General features: G+C 32.9%; 1 long non-coding RNA gene and 1 pseudogene across 1 annotated transcript; one reads left to right on the top strand and one right to left on the bottom strand.

Moving 5' to 3' along the window:
• Window positions 1-285: 285 nt before the first annotated feature.
• On the bottom strand, window positions 286-17,168 carry LOC120155754 (annotated as a pseudogene).
• On the top strand, window positions 14,254-16,307 carry LOC120155755. Its single transcript, XR_005518997.1, has 3 exons — window positions 14,254-14,479; window positions 14,580-14,786; window positions 16,141-16,307. It is a non-coding gene; the product is annotated as an uncharacterized LOC120155755 (long non-coding RNA).
• Window positions 17,169-18,494: the final 1,326 nt, after the last annotated feature.

Here is an 18,494-nt window from a genome sequence, read left to right as displayed (position 1 = left end):
CTCTTTTAATAGTGGAGGGACAAACTTTTTTTTGTGTAATGCATTTAACCATCAATTGAAGATTCATTAAAAATGATTTTCGAGGCATTCATTAGCAAAAGATCCCAATTATATATGCCAAGTTTTGGCAATAGATAGTACTCTTATATTGATAATAAAATATGAATCTCAAAATGTTTACAACCATCACGAACTGAAGTAGTAACTCCATAATTGTTGCGATCAGCACATAGTGGAAATCACATGAAGAACCAAAATCTCGACATTAACCCATCTGAGTTCCCATTTCACGACGTTGTGACAGACGAGGGAGAAACACTAAAGGGTTCTTGTTCTTCACAGGTGAGCACATCATGGGGACCGGCTTCTTCCCGGCCGACTCCCATAAGGTCAAGGTAATAAAAGTAATGGGAGATGATGTTGTTCATTGAGTCGCTATCACCTTGACCACAAACCTGATCCCCATAAAGAACATTCATGGTGGTTCCAAAGCCTGGAACCCTTTTGGCCAAAGTGTCGTTCTTCGTCGGTTTCCAGTTACCGAGGAAAACGTCGTGTGCCGAAGGCTGGTGTTTCTTAACCGGTGTCATCCACCTCCAGATTGATGTCTGGAATGCCAATGTTGCGTTGTTCTCCAAATATTTCGGGTGGTTCAACAATTCCACTTTCAAAGCCTCTCCGGTTTTTCCGTAGTTGTAGTTCTTGTGGTCGAAAACATATTTTCAATAGAAAATATAAAAAAATATCTAAAAAAATATATGAATGTGAAATTTTTAGAAGGGGAGATCGCCCCCACCCAGCCCCTCTAGGTCTATCCCTGATCACATACCAGTAGATAGGCAAGGCACCACGGCCATGATATGAAACTCCTGGGGTGCAAGGATAAGTATATTTGTAGTAATCGTCACAATAGATTTAGCTGGGGCTCATTTCCTTGTTGTAGCATAGACCCCAAGCCAGTGATCCCCCAGTTTCCACTCCATAGCCACCTCAAATAATTACCAACCAGATCTAGATTCAGTGGCGTATTTAAAAATATTTTTACGTGTGATAACATTTTACTACATGAAGTTTTGCTGCCTACGTGACCAAGAAAAGCAGCAACTTCCTTCACATTCTGAAGCTTCTCCCCGGTAGTACCAACGCCAAGAGGCTGATACTGAGCAGCAGCAGTGATGAAAGAGTGGTAATCCCAGAAGCCAACCGCATGAGCCACCGGCGTGTTACGCTTTGCGAAAAGGTTCTCGAATTGGTAAGTCTGGAAATAATCAAAAATGGTGTGGTTGCAACAGTACTTAGACCACCCTTTACATTCCCACCCTTTGTCACACAATTTCTTGCCCTTAACCATCTTCACCAACGGCTTCACAGACTCCTGGCAGTTCCCCGGTGCCAGCATCATCGCCGTCGTCAAAAAAAGTACTAGCAGCAGCCATTTGGACTCCATTGCGAGAGGGGGAAATATGGTTGGTGTGGGAATAGGTTTTGGTTTTGATGGAAGGGAGAATGAGCCATGGGGTTTATATCAATAAAATGATGTGTTGGAGTGAAAAGTGTTGAGAGTTCATAATGTTGGACTGTCGGCGCACCCTATGGCGCAGCGGAAACAAAACTGGACAGTCTCACCAGCGATCCAAGTACGAAAAACTGAAATCAGGAGGAATGGATGCGAATACTTACAACGGGTTCCTTGAAAAACAACAAGGACAACAGTGATTACTGGTGGTGTAGATTGGTTCGAATCGTAAGACTCCACAAAATCACGTCTCGGCCTCTACTCATTTTACCCGATTGAGAGCAATAATTTTCTTCCCCAAAGCCATTTTGAGAGAAAAACGGCTGAGGGTTTTGTGTGTTCTAAAAAGGCTGCTAGACCTAACACACCCTTTTATAGCCAAGTTACCCTAATCATATTAGGGTTTTTATTATTTCAAATTAATTAAATCTATATTCAATTAATTGAAATTTAATAATCCTTTTATATCCAAGTTACCCTAATCATATTAGAGATTTTATTATTTCAAATTAATTAAATCTATATTTAATTAATTGAAATTAAATATTCAGGATTATTAAAATATATATTTAATTAACTCTAGATATATTTTAGTAACGTACAATAAATTGTACTTCTTTGCTTGTTTCAATCCTAGGGTGTGACCCGTAGGTTATTGTAACGTTAGCAATAATTATTAGAACAATTCTAATATTACATACAATGAGTGACATCTAGCAATATATCATTGTCACCTAAGTTACAAGAAAATATGATTCGACATATCATCTTGGTGATTAACTCTTTTATGTATTACATCCTTATGTCCTTTATATCTAGAATAGGCACAAGTCTTGGAATAGTCACACTTGTATAGCACATCTATTGTTTCTTGATATCTAGAGTAGACTTTAATTAACAAATAGCTTATGATATCTCATATCAACTTATTCGAGCACGGCCATGCGTTTCTAGTCTTACTCAATCAAGTGGCCCGTGATATATTTCCTATTATGTAGGAAGGACAAATCCTATCTTAATCATACACACCCACTACATATATTGAGATATATTCAATAACAGTCTTTATAAAGCAACCAGTTACGGAGCTTGTTTAGCTGCATCAAAACATACACCAATATATGTTGGGATAGTATTGATCTCAAGTCTGAGGATCATACATATAGTCATCACCATGAGCAATATTATGACTGTCACATAATAATCCAAGACATATGCTCATGGTGGGTCAATCCAATACATTGTTCTCTAACAATATAATCATGTATCAATTCTGACATCTCTATGTCGATGACAACTCGTTGTCATCAATCAATAACATGTTAGTGTTAAGCGTATTGTTATTGTCCATGCCCATAATAATACTTGACTAGGGATCTTTTAATAATAACAATTATGTCATTATATGGACTTTATTATCTTCCAGTTTGTGTTAAATACATATATATAACTGAAAATAATAGTGGCAATGCCTTTATTCAATAAAATCGATAAATAAAAGTATTATTACAATCTTCATATGATTGATCTTTGGGCATACTCTAACACATAACTCATTAGGGGAAGGGAGATTTTCAGAGTTGATGAAGGCTACTACTCATGTTCCATTTTGCTTGGCTTTTATGCTTCGTAGAGTGCAAGCAATGCAAAGCTTGAGCCAATGTTTATGTTACATTTTACTCTGCCCACTCAGCTACTTGGGTGGGGATTCATAATTCATTGCACTGATTTGCAAAGGAGTTAAGGACCATCATGGAATTCAGAGTATGCTGCATAGAGATTGGGTAAACTAAATTCGTATATGTTAGTTTTGGAATTCATAATTTAGTTTATGCTTTTGTTTCGGTTAATATTGATTTGGTTTGCTTTCGATCCAACTAAAATTTGTGTCAATTTCGGTTCAATTCATGTTATTTTAGGTTTCAGATCAATTTTGGGCCATCTTGTTCGGGTATATATCGGATAAATCGATTCGGATAATTGGGTACTGGTCAAATTTGCGAGGTCTACTCTAACTAAATAGTTAAAGGGAGCCTCAATGAACCCATCAAATGGCCTCAGTAGTTAAAGGAGTGTATTTTCCCTTGATGTCCTAGGTTTGAGTAACTGTGTCTACAGGATGTGTGCATTGTCAATAGTTAAAAAATTATGAACATATATTACCCTCGTAATCACCACATACTATTAAAAAATCTCAAATTTCACTATTCATATAAACTATTTGATTTTAAAATTATATAAAATTATTGAAAGATATAAATATTTTTACAATATAATTTATTATTTCTATTTTTTTTCAAATGAATTGGTATGTAGTTAATTCGTAACATCATCCTAATCAAACACTTTATTGGTAGAAAATTTAATTTATTAAATAAATATTTTGCATATTTCGATCATCCTTAATTTTATAGGATACAATTTTGTAAATTAACGGTAATTACAATCAAGTGGTAGTTTTGACTTATTAATCACCATAATTAGTGGGAGATATAAATAAGGTTTGAGAGAATTTTCTGTAACAATCTTTCACTATCCTCTTCTTCCTCTTTAGAAAAATATACATGACTTTAGAATGGTTCTTTAATTGATACAATTCTTCAACCAATTTCATCATCACTATAGTTGTGATATATTGGAAATTCTCTTGTCATACATATTCTTTATCAATCAAATGATATAGTTAGAGGTTAGTTAATTTATTTTTTGAATTTTCCAAATTTTTTTCCTGAGGGCTTATTGTTGCTAGATGGTGCCTATAAATCGGAGGACATATAATTCTATCGACTCGGTTTGAAATTGAACCTGAAGCAGAGATGTTATATTAAATCACCAAAGTAATCTCATAATTCACACTATTAGAAAAATATGATTTACTCAAAAATTTTAAAATAAATTATAAAACATATGAAAAACATGAGAAGTTACAAAAACATAGCTCTTTTATTTTGAAAATTAAAATACGTAAATAAAATTTTACAACAAACTGGAATAAAAATTGGCACTTCTACGTGCCTACTCACGTCCTCATCATTGTATTCTAGTATTCCCACTGAGAATCCTCTGATGAATGTCATTGTCCCATCGCGATCCACCAAACTTATAACATACATATGCAAAAAATTTGAAGATTGAGCTAACAAAACTCAGTGAGTATACATAATATATAATGATAAGTCGAGACACATGCGTCATCAACACAATACCATTAAATAATTGAACTTAAATGAAATGATATCTTTTGACTTTATAAAATCAAAAAAATAACATTGAATAGATGCTAACCAAATGGTTGATTCGACATCAAGTTGATAAAACATCATAAGGAATTGGACTAAAGCCTATTAATATTTAAGGAAACTAGAGTTCACAATACCTAGGTTCAAAGAGACAACCTACTTACATAAACCTTCTGTAGTCATTGTGGGGGTTTTATCCCTAGTTATAAATAGTGATGAAAAGAGAGATAGGTTAAGCAATTCTTTTAATGACTATTTTGTGTTCGATAGTCAAAAAATATAAGTCACATTTGTGAGAGTGAATCAGAACCGCTTCAAAAAGACTAATGAGACATAGTTCTCTAAGCTCTTGCATAAATAGGAGATGTCCACGGCTATATGAACATAACCATGAGAACTAAAAACATTGTTAGGGAGGTAATTGTGTAAGGTATATCATCGTTTCTACAAACGTTAGAATAGTTCAATGATAGTACCTATTGGTCAGCTGGTAAAGTAAATATACTTTCACAAGAGAATGTTCATGGGTTGATGCAAACATATACCATGTAATTATTGATCGTAGATTCTACTACCACATTGAGTCAATCTTTTAACTAAATAATCAATTTCATTAATGTAGGTATTGCTGGAAATATATACTTTTGAAAATTTTGAGGCATATTGTCAATGGGTAAAGGTGAAGATTTGAATCATAAAATTATAATTTTATATTCTACTCCATGATAACTTTACAATAGTATATCATATGCTTAAATGAATGAGCGATGAATGAGAAATTAATGCTCAAACCAAGTTAATTGAGAATTTTGTTGAGGAAATAGAAAGCTTATATCTCACATTGCTGGGATACTAAGTGTGAGATATATTTATATACATGAACCAACTTGGGTGTAGTAGAATGTGTAAGACAAGACTCCGTCTTGCATACAGGTGCATGGGGTGTAAATCGGTGTGAATTCAAACCTGCTGGGGTTGGAGGCGCACCCACATGACATGGACGTCATGAAATGTCCAAACCAATCGAGATATCCGGGGGCATATTTTAGCTCAAATAATGGCGGTAAAAGACAAATTTTAGGGGCTAAGGTTTTATTATTTTAAGATAAAATGGGCTTGTGATTTTTTGGGCTTATTTTTTGTAACGGGTATTATTTATTGGATTCTAATATATGTAAATAGACCTATATGTAATATAAATAGGTTTTTATGATTTTTTAGAGTTGAATAAAATGAGGCTACATTTATTTATAACATGAGTAATATATGTATATGTATATGGATATGGATATGGATATGGATATGGATATGGATATGGATATGGATATGGATATGGATATAGAATATATGGTTAATAATATGTATATAACGCCATCACCCATATAAAATGGACGATGACAATATTCAAACATATGATGAAATATTGGGCATTTTGCAAAGCATAATCAACGATCGAGAAGGAAAATTCATTGGAAAATTATGGAATGGTTTGTTCAAGTTAGTTGGAACACAACTCAACTTCTCGTCGAGTTACAATCCTTATACAGATAACCAGACTGAGCATTTTAATTGCCTATTGGAGGAGTATTTGAGGCACTTCATTCATGGCAATAAGAAAAACTGGCATCCATTGTTGAATGTTGCATAGCTATGTTCCAATTCATAAAAGAGTTTTTGCACTAATAAAATCCCCTCTAAACTTGTTACAGGTCAACAATCGAAACTTTCTCATACAACAGATGAGACTTCTCCAAGGGAGGTTCCTTCGTGTCTCTAATTTTGTAGGGGGAGTGGAAGCATACTACTAAGATTGCGAATGCATACTTAGAGAAAGCTACAAAATATAAGAAGTGTGCAGACCGTAATAGAAAGGATTCTTGAATTTCAAGTTGGGGATTTGGTACTTATCAAGCTGATGCCATAACAACTTAGATTCTTACGAAAGAGGGATCATTTCTTGGTGCACAAGTATGAAGGTCTGATCTCAAGAGTGGAAAAAGTGGAAAATACTTCTTACAAGATTGACCCTCCAACTTGGACTAAAGGTCACCCAATCTTCCATGTGAACAATTTAAATTCATTTCATTTTGACCCTAGTGACGTCAATTGGAGTCAGAAAACCAGGGAGTTGATCTGTACGCAACCACCTTCACAGAGTTATGTTAATGAGATTCATGTCGATAGAGTGATTATGGTGGGAAAAAAGCCGAGACGAGAATACCTAGTTAAATGGGGAGGCCTAGATCAGAGATTTAAATAGCGTTCACGATCACGTTTTTGGTCGCACTGCATTTATCACAATTGTAGACATAATGAATGCCATCTCAATCACTATGGGTGTCGTGGTTGTGAATGTTTTTAAATTTCGCACAACTTATCCCAAAACATAATAAAAATAATAATAATTGTAATTATAAGAAATCATTTTTAGAATGTTTTCTAAACGAAAATGACATATATATATAATATAGTTTAACCAAATAGAAGACTTTAAAAACCCAATGATAGGATAAGATAATTAATTAACGGTGAATTTGTGAATATATTATTATTTAAAAGAAATAAGACTATCAACGTAGGAAAACTCTAAGAAATTAAAATGGATAAAAATAAATTTTTCTATAACTATGAGTTAAGAAATTCTTTTCCATTTTATCAAAAGAGTTATCATTCACTGGAAAACTTAAGAATAATATATATATATTAACAATATATATCTCAAATGTAAGTAAGAAGATCAACACATACCTAATGCAATAATTAAAGCAAGAAAACAATCTTCGTTAAAGCAAGAACATAAAAGTACGATGTACAATAATTAAAACAACACATACCTCATGCAACCTAACTCTGTTGAGATGTACATTACTTAAAACAACACATACCTAATGCAACCTAACTATGTTAAGATGTTTAGCAATCTTCATTATGAATGTCTCTCTTTTAATCTAAAACCAATCAAACAAGGTAAATTAAAATCCAAAAAAATGTTAACTAATGAAATGGAATAGAAAAATAGATTCTTTGGGTAGGAAAAACATACCTTAGAAATGGGGTAGTAGCAATTTCACCAATTAAGGGAATATCGAGGAAGTTCAGATCCTTCACCTTCACTTTGAGAGTGATTGTCACTTGATCTCTGTGGTCTTTGTCCAAAAATATATATAAAAATTTAACATTTTCACCTTGATTTTAAAATAATTGAGATTGAGGATATACTTGAGGAGGAACATGCACGTGAGGTGGAGGTGGGTGATACATTGGTGGCGGAGGATACATTTTAGGCTAATATGGCACACCATAATTAGAAAATTATGGATAATAACCATGTGAAGGTTGAAAATATAAAGATTGTCCCGATGAATAAAAATCACGAGTGCTAGTAGATGAATCCTATACCCAGGTTTACTAGAATTCGATCTCTTGCTGGAAGAAGAACCTTCAGAAATATGTTTTTTGGTGTCTTTCTCTTTTTCTTCTGATCGAGCTCTTGGTTCACTTCTTTCTCTACTAGATGCAACAACCATATTTCCTATGAGTTCTGACCTATCACATAAATGTCACTATCAGTATAAACATATTCTTCTCCATACTGATCAGAAGATCTAAATTCAACTCCATCAACACTCTATCTATTATCGTTGTCAATTGGACTTAAACCACCACCATCAGGCTCATCACCACTTTGGCTTGGCCTTGCACTAGAACTTGAATATGATAAATTTTGCTGTTGAGATTGATCATCAACATTCATTTCATCATCTAAGGTATCCATAGGCAACACACTGGCATTTTCACAATCTAATAATGGATTCTCTTTCCCTTGAAGCCATTCTGATAATGGATCAACATATTCAAAGATATGATCAAGGCTGATAGGATTGTAACTAACGTTTATATAATCAATGTTCATTATTTTTTGATGCCTCATTTTAAGCCTTATATTATAATAGGTAAATACTAGTTTCTCAAGTTTTTTGTACTTCAATCGATTTCTTGATTTGGTGTGAATATAGTTGAATGTGCTCTAGTTTCGTTCACAATTTGATGCAGAAGTCATTTGACTAAGCACTTTAATTGCTAATCATTGTAATTCAAGAGTACATGTACCATACATCATCTGCCACTCAGCTGCATAATATTATTTAAATTTCTAACTAACATCAAAATGTACAAAGATAATTAAACAATATAAAGTAAATAATTTAATTAACTATTTACCCATATTCATTTGATTCCAAGCTCTTTGGGCCTATGGAGTACCAATTGTCTCGTGTTTATTTCGAAATAGTAACAACTGCATAAATAAAAGTTTGAGTAAAAACGAGAAAAATAGTTCAATTTTCAAATTATTTAACTAAGTTACAAATAATAGCACATGAATCTAACTTGATTAACCATTCTGATTAGATTATCAATAGAAGGTTTTAATCATAATATTATTTAAATTGAGGATTGATGAAATAACCTAATCATAATTTATAAGAATATTCTCAAATGATAATAATATAAATTATAAAACTTAAAATAAAAAAATAAAAAATAACTCTTAATTATATGATATATTTTATCTTACCAACTAAATGCAAGTCAAAATGCATAAAATTCTATATATTGTCAATAATTCTTTCATACTCGATGGAATATTGACAATTTTCTTTAATTGCTCGTTAAGCTCTATCAACGACCTCATAAATAAAGGCCATCGTTGGTTTTTCATCACTGTCCACAAGCATCAACACTTTGACTAGTTCGTAAACTTTTATGATATTAACGGCTTTTTTCCAAAAATCTTTTCCCAAAACAATTTTTTTAGCTTCATAAGCAGGACCTAATTTTTCTTGTCCCCATTTTTATTCTCTAAATTCTTATATCTTAATAAGAAAAAAAAAATCATTAACATAATTTAACTTATTTGAAAATTGGAACTAATAAAATCATTAAATATTGTTAAATTTGAGTAACTATATTAACTAATTATAAAATAATGACCTTTGAGTTAAACATCTTTCTCAGACCTTGTTTTTGCCTTGTTATCTCCTCAAGTTTTATGAAATGAGTAGCTAATCGAGTAAGAGCAGGGTGAAGAATTTGTTTACCGTGAGTATACTTCTTCATCAAGTCAACGGTCCAAATGTGATTATATATGAAGAAAGTCACTTTCTTCGCTTCCTCTAACATTTTTGCTACACTAGACTTTTTTCCAATATCATCAAGACATAAATCTAAGTAGTGAGTTGCATATGAGGTCCAATAAAGATGGTTTATTTTTAACATTAATCTTTTCCCAACGGCTTTCATTGCTGCCTCATTGTCAGTCACTATTTGGATAATATATTCTTCCCCAATTTCTTCAACAAATCTATCTAACAAATTGTAGTAGAATTCAACTTCTCTACTACGAACACTTGAGACATCCATAGAATTCCAAAATATGGTTCATTTACTACAATAAACAAGGAAGTTGATGATGTGAATTTGATTTAAGCTATTGATCCAACCATCACACATCAAAGTTGCACCCAATTGTTTCCAATGCGTCTTCAGTCCATTTACCCATTCATGAACTTGTTCATACTTTTATGTCAAATACACATCTAAAATCTCATAAGGTGTTGGAAGCTTTACACCTTGTCCAACTTCCATTGATACTTGAATTAAGTTATACAACTAAGATGAGCTTGCTAATTGGAAAGGAAGTCGATCGTATATTAAAACTTTCGAAACTGCTTCACCCATCTTTTTATGCAACGTCTTTAAAATAGACTAGCTAACCTTTGGTTGTCTTGAGCTTTTGCTCTTAACCAATTTAGGTATAGTTCCCCTTAAAGTAAATTCAGTCTCATTTGGGTTGTATCTTTCTCCATAATAGCTTCCAGATGATCCAAGAGTAGAAGATCGTCATTCTTCATAAACGTTACCCCAACCACCCGTACTTCATCTAAATTATTCTCTTCTATGCCACTCGTGTTGTGATTGAATACTTTCTCGAGTGGCTTGTCTCATAGTAGAAACATCATCTACGAATTCATCGACCTCTTCCTTTAATTTTGATAAGAATTCATTTGTTCTCCTTTTTTGGTCCATTTTCTTTTCTTTGGCTTCTTAAAGTAATTTCATAATGCTTTTTTTTCTAATGATACCTGTAATCAAATAAATATAATTCACACTATTAGTAATTTATGATATTTATTGTTAATATTTAAAAATAATTATAAAGAACATGTGTCAAAAAATAATTATAAAGTATTTTTTCCTAAAGAAATTATAAAGTATCACTATCACATACTAGTGACATTAAGGCATGGTGTAACTTCATTGGTTTTATGAGCAATTTGCTTTTCAACTATGTTATTCCTTCTTTCATAACTTTTCCACAAAGTTTACATACGACATTTCCTTTTGTATTTGGAAGTAGATCTCCAAAGTGCCAACCTATATCTCTACTCGGTGCACCTTCTAATCTTTTAGTCAAAAACTTTTCAGTACGTGGTGGCATGGTTCAATTTCAATAAAAAATGAAATCCATATATACATAAAGTTAAACAAAAATCTATTGTATTTTTAAACTTGAATTATTATTTAATTACACTAGTTTATCATGATAATAAAAATGTAATGAAATACAAAAAATGAAGGTTGAAATGTTGAATGAAATTTGAATAAATTTAAAGAACAAAAGTTACTAAATTAAATATAATTAAAATAAAAATGTAAAATTTAAATGGAAGAAATTTAAATTACTAAAATTAAGACTAAATTAAATAAAAAAAATAAAGTTTACATTTTAAACTAAGGATTAAATTATAAATTCTAAAAGGTGGGAGGGATGTCAAATTAATATATCCTTTAAAATATATTTTAAAAAATATTAAAAAAATAAAACCTATCTCCAATTTAAAGTAGAACACAGCCCAGAGCCCACAAAACTCTTAAATTATGATTTAAAATTAAAATTATTTCTCCGTCGGTGAATAAGTTGAGCAGTAACGACGGTCGACGAGCTTCCATTTGAGAAGGTAAAATAAAAAGATTAAAAAAAATATCCTTACTTCTTAGATCTAATTTTGTAGAAGAGCAAACGACAGAAGCTTTCTCAAGTCTCAACTCACCCCCAACCCCCACATGGCAAAAGCTTTCTCAAGTCTCAACTCCCCCTCCCCCGAACCTTTCATCTTTAAAAGAAAACTTCAAGTTTCATCTTATACAAAATTAGATCTAAGAAATAAGGATATTTTTTTAATCTTTTTATTTTACCTTCTCAAATGGAAGCTCGTCGGCCATCGTTACTGCTCAACTTATTCACCGATGGAGAAGCTCGATAGACGCATGTAAGATTTGCTTCAAAATAACTTTGCCTTCTCGATTTGATCTTTGGTGAGTCTTGCTTGATATGCTCTGTTTTTTTAGAGTTTAAGAGAGATTTTTTTTTTAAAAATGCATTTTTGAAATTTTGTTGTTGGAAGTGTCATTTAAATTGAGTTTCAAATTTGGATTGGTCTTACTTTTATATTGTAGTACTGATTTTAGCGTATTTCTTTTTTTTTTACTTTTTTCAATTATTTCTTGTTGTTCTTTTAACTTTTGCAGATGAATATATTCATTTCATTTTTTCGCGGTGAGATTCATCTTTTTCAATTTTTTTATTTTTGTTTTATAGTAACAGTAAATAACGATAATAACGTCCTCTTATTGGCGCTATACACCATTACCCATTAGATTGCGGGCGCAACAGACTACTATTGGCGCTATACACCATTACCCATTAGATTGCGGGCGCAACAGACTACTATTGGCGTGAATCCACTATCCACCGCTAATTTCATCAATAATCCCCAGTTTAAGCATTTTAACATCTACAGGTAGCATTTATGTTATTTTGTTTTCATATATATATATAGGGGTGGACAGTCGACAGAGTTTGGAACGATCCACAAGTAAAGGTACGTGTCTTGTGAAACAGTCAAAGGTTGCCCCTATAGCCTAGTCGATAGTGTGGTTGAGTCTTCTGTAACTCGATGTTATTTCCATTAATAATACATTTTTTTTCCTTCTGGAGAGTCTGAGCTCGACCGTGTGCATTCGCTATACCCCACAGTTTTAATCCACAACCTGAAAGACCTTGTTGTGGCAGAGATCTAACTAGATGTGTGCTTGTGTTTGATCAGATATTCAAGAATAAGGTTGACTTGGTGAGGAAGTGTCCCTTTAAAGTGTTGCACATGTTAGCAACAGAACCAACTAGACTAAGTCCATGACACATCACGTCTACATGGGCAAAACACACCCTTTATTATATCCTCATGGGCGTTGTTAGCAATAGAGAAGTGTGGAAACTTTTGAGTTTTGTGAAAGTCGTGTTTTTTTCGCTCAACATCGTGAACCAACCTTGGTAAAGGAATCCTCACACTTTAAAATACAAATCTAGAAAGTTTGTTGTGATTCCAATCATTAGAAGTCGTTTCATGCACCACACGTGCTACCATTATGCGTGTGGAGGTTATTTATTGCAAACAGGTTTATGGGGTTAAACTGGTCTTACCTGAACCAGAACCAAACCACTGACCTAAACCAGACCCAAATCGATTTGACCGGACCTGACTTGACCCAACTGTTAACCATTGCTCGTTGACTTTGATCATTGACCATTGATTGTTGACTTTGACTATTGTTCGTTGAATTTTTTTAAGACCTCTACCCTAACATTTTTTGACATTATAAGTCCCTTTTTGCAGTCCGTTTCACCAAATTGTAACTCAATAGCCTTTGTTTATCAGTTATATTAATTATATAGGCTTTACTATTGCAATTACTTTTTGAAAATTGTCTTAAATGTGATTGTTTTTTATGAAGGTGACTCAATCTCTCTCAAACGCTCGCCAGTAAACTTGGATTACTATTTTCTAATCATTTTAGTTGTGTTGTTTTTGTTCTCATCTCATTTTGTTTACTGAGAGACAGTCGGCTAATGATATCTAGCATTATAGAAGTGGACGGATATATTTTTAAGGAAACTATGTAAAAGGCCTCAACGATTTTGTCAATTCAATTTTATGACTACATATGAATAAACAATTTCTTATCTTATTTTCTTCTCTATTTTGTTCAATCCAGTAATAATATGATTTTTTTCCTGTTTATTTTTTGGATCATCATTCATTTAACAACTTGTGGTCCACCTTGGGTGAGAGAGATGTAGAATAAGACTATAGTGGAGAGAGTGTTATATCTTAGGTTAACTTAGAGAAGATTGGGATTGAAGTAGAGAAAGAATTGAATAGAAAATAATAGATTTCATTCATAGAAAATGCAGGTCGTTTTCATCATGGGTACAATGTTTTATTTGTTTACAAAATGTACTGAGAATCTATCTAATGCTAGTTAGTAGTCCTTGCTAACAAACTCCAATGTCTCCTGCAGATAATGGGATCTTCCGTGGGGTTGATCCACTGACTCTCAAGCAGACTGGTAAGGCATTATAGCTTCCCCATGCTTTTCACGTGTTGGGCAGGTAAGATTTCCCAATTCTTCAGTTCCAATTCCTAACCCTCAATCCCCAATTCATAAATCCTTCATGTCCAAATACTCATCTCCTTCTCTGACTATGACAATACCCTCCCCTTGAAAAAATCCTTGTCCCCGAGGATCAAAAGATGGAAACTACCCTCTCAAGACCATATAGTCTTCCCAAGTGTCATGAGTAGCATCCAGATTCGACCAGCAGGTGAGAAGTTGGGTCACCGATTGATTGTTTCGATTTAAAAATCTATTTGCTATGATTTTTTACGGTGCTACTCTAAATTGACAATCTTCCTCTACTGCAGGTGGTTCAGTTGAAGGAACCAATGACTCCCCAATGAGTTTCTTTAACAGACAAACATGAAATATGAGATGTAATTTAGAGGTCACTGGTAACTCCAATCGATAGGCTACCTGCCCTATCTTCACCAAAATTTTATATGGACCATAGTATCTTGCTGCTACCTTTAGATATTTTCGCAAAGCCAGGACCTGTAAGGCTAAAGTTTCAGGTACATTTCATCGCCTACCTCAAAGCTTCTCTTTGTTCTATGTTTATCAGCCTGTTGCTTCATTCTATTACTTGATTGTTCCAACTGTTCTTTAACTATTTATTTGACTTCTTCACTACTGTTAAGTATTTCACTAACACTTTGCACCTACGTGTCTGTGTGCCAACCCATATTAAGTGGTTTGTATCCATAAAATGCTTAAAATGGTGTGAGTTTAACGGTTGTGTGATAATTGGTATTGTGCTACCAATCAGCATGGCACAACCACCTAGCGCACTATTTAGGTTATAGGAAACATAGTCCTCTAAGATACTGCTCGAAACACTGGTTTACTCTTTTTGTTTGGCTATCTGTCTCTGGATGCTATGCTATACTAAATAAAGTCTGTGTACCCAACTACTTCATCAGTTCCTTCTAAAAGGTATTGGTGAAGGTCTTGTCTCTATCAGAAATGGCCATTTTAGGTTGGTCATGTGCCTTGTAGACATTATCAAAATACAACTTAGCCACCTATGCAGCTGAATAGAGGTGAGATAATGTCATAAAGTGAATGCATTTAGTAAATTTATCCACTACCATCAAAATGCAATTTCTCTTAAATGAAGTAGAAAGGCCTTCAATAAAATCCATAGTGACCACTTCCCAATCTTGGTTAGGAATTTGCAATGTTTGTAACAAACCAGGTTTTGTCACATGTTCTATTTTAGTCTGTTGGCACACATCACATTGTCTGACATATGTAGTGATCATGGCTTTAAGTTTTGGCCAATAGAAATATGATTTAAGCCTATAATATGTAGCTTGATCCCCTGAATGACCACCATGTGGTGAGTCATGTAAAATCTGAAGAAGTTGTAATCTTAGGCTACCATTAGCCCCAATATTCACTATATTATTGTATCTTAAGATACCTTTAGAGTATTTCCACTTAGCATCAACAGTGGAACTAACATATAAAATTGAAATACATTCAACAACTAGCTCATTTTATAGTTTTCTTCGACTTCCTGCACCCAACCAGGAATCAGAGTAGTAACTCCCATAGCCTGTCACTGCCCTTGGTTTTCCCATTGCCGAGATAGAGCATCTGCCACCACATTAGATTTTCCTTTCATGTATTGTATTGTATAATCCAAGCCAAGTAATTCAGTCATCCCTTTATTTTGTATTGTTGTAGTCAATTTCTGCTATAGTAAATATTTCAAGGGCTCATGATATGTTTTAATAACAAAGGGGCCTCCTTCCAAATAATGCATCAACTTAGATATTGCTAATAAAATAGATATCATCTGATATCTGCATCGGTTCGGTGTTGTCCATTTGACATGCTAATTGGAATGCCTTGGTGTTTCAGGAGAAATATTAGATGGGTTGGGTACCGAAATAGACAGCAGAAAAAACCAACTGGATTTTGTTCAGGTAATTTTTATTCACAATCTGCAATTAGAAATATTAAATATTTGATCTTATTTTTCAAAAACTTGAGCTGAATATGCAGCCCTTTAACTGTGTTACTTGTCTATTCTTTTAATGCCAAGAGAAAAATGGCTATTATTATGAATAAGGCTGGCGCTAAGGGCCAAATAATGATAATAATATTTTTGCTAGTTCTGTTCATTCTGGTCTTCTTCGCTTAAAAAGCCAAGTTTTATGATGTTCAAACACGAACACGAACAATATCCAACATTCTTGGTAATAACCCTCTTGGTTAGTGTCTTCTCTATTGTTGAATAAATGATGACTTGAAAATGCTGAACAGAGCAAATTTTGTGCTCTTCTGGATTTTTAAACACTTCGTAAAAGATATAGTCTTACATCATTACCTTATTCTTTACTTTTTAGTTATTTGCAAATGTGATTGTCTATGATCTTAAAGGCCTTTCTTTCGTTTTCTTTAGTAAATATACAAGAGGGGATAGCTGAATTAACAGATTAAATTAAATTGACTTGATAAAAAAAATTCGGTTTATTTAGTTTTGACTGATTAATTCGATTTGGTTATCGATTTTAAAAATTTAAACTAAATAAATCAATTAATTTTCTTAATAAGTCTTAAAAATAATAGGGAAAAAACAATTATTTTACATAAAATCAATTTACATGTTATTTACGGTTTCTCCCATTGTACCAACTGCTAGGTTTCAAGATCATATAAGCTGCAACCTTGAGAGTATCATGCCCATACCAATGCAATTTGAAAAACAAACGCGCACCTACGTTTCCACAGCTATCAGTTTCGCTGATCAGTTTCCACATGGACGTTACTTAAGAGCCATTCCCGTTGATCCAAAGAAAAGAAACTATCACGCCATTCCAAAGGAATTATAGACGACCATAGTTGCTTACTTTCGGGGCAGTCATGAAATGCATGCAAAACAGATTTCGACTCTCCACATAAGGAGCAATGTGGTAAGCGATCTTTTAGTACGCTCCAAGTCGGTCATAAGCTTTCCATTGAGTATTGTCCAAAGAAAGACATGAATGTGTTGTGGTAGCTGCAGTTTCCAAACCACTTCCCAGTTTGTATCGCCATCAAGGTTGCATAGGCGAAGGAAACACTAGACATTTGGTCAGAGGTGTTCAGTTCCGCCATATACAGCTATCATCAACGACAGTCAGCAGACATGATGCCTAAAATATGGTAAAGCTCAATGCAGTTAACCCTAAAATTAGGTCACTAAACTTTTAAAATATGCCTAATAGAGGGAAAAATATAGTAATGGTCACTAAACTTTTCTAAAGCTTTCATTTAGATCCCCAACTTTTAAAACTTGCAATACAGTCGCCCAACATTTAGTCCGTTTGCAATATGGTCCCCCAACATTTAGTTTATTTGCAATATGGTCCCCCAACATTTAGTCCGTTTGCAATATAGTCCCCCAACATTTTGTCTGTTTGCAATATGGTCCCCGAAATAACTATTGGTGGACCATATTGCAAACAAACTAAATATTGGGAGACTTTATTGTAAGATTTAAAAGTTGGGGGACCTAAATGAAAGATTTAGAAAAGTTCAGTGACCATTACTATACTTTACCTATATTATAATTGTTTCAATTTTCCTCAACTTTTGAAATGAATACAATTCAAACCATTTTTATATTAATTTCAATTTCATATTTTATAATTATTTTGATTTGATCCATGTGTGTTGTTTAATTTATTTAAATTTTAATTTATAATTTCATATTTGTTCAATTTAATCCTTAAAATTATATTTGTATATGAAATTGACCCATACTTATTTATATTTTTGTAATTTACTTCACACCTTATAAAATATAAATCACATAATAAACTTCATTTCAAATTCTATAAATTAGAAAATTATATCATATTCTCGAAACCCTATAAACTTTTGTTTACCAACTTTTTAAATGGATACAATCCATTCCATTTTTATATTAATTCAACTTCACATTTTATAATTATTTTGATTTGATCCCAGTGTGTTGTAATATTGTTTAATTTATTTAATTTTTTGTTTATAATTTCATGTTGTTCAATTTAGTCCTTAAAATTATATTTTTATCAAAATTGACCCATAATTATTTATATTTTTGTAATTTACTATAAATCATATATAATTACAAATTAAAATTCGACATTCATAAAAGACAAAAAGTAAATAACCCAAAAATGACCCGACCTGAAGTCAATTCATATCTGATAAGATTCGATCTAAATTTTATCTTTCAATGATGTGAC

Source organism: Hibiscus syriacus, unplaced genomic scaffold (assembly GCF_006381635.1).
Source record: "Hibiscus syriacus cultivar Baekdansim isolate YM2019G1 unplaced genomic scaffold, ASM638163v2 tig00111207_pilon, whole genome shotgun sequence".
In the NCBI taxonomy this organism is placed as follows: Eukaryota; Viridiplantae; Streptophyta; class Magnoliopsida; order Malvales; family Malvaceae; genus Hibiscus; species Hibiscus syriacus.
This window is presented reverse-complemented; position numbering and strand designations above follow the sequence as displayed.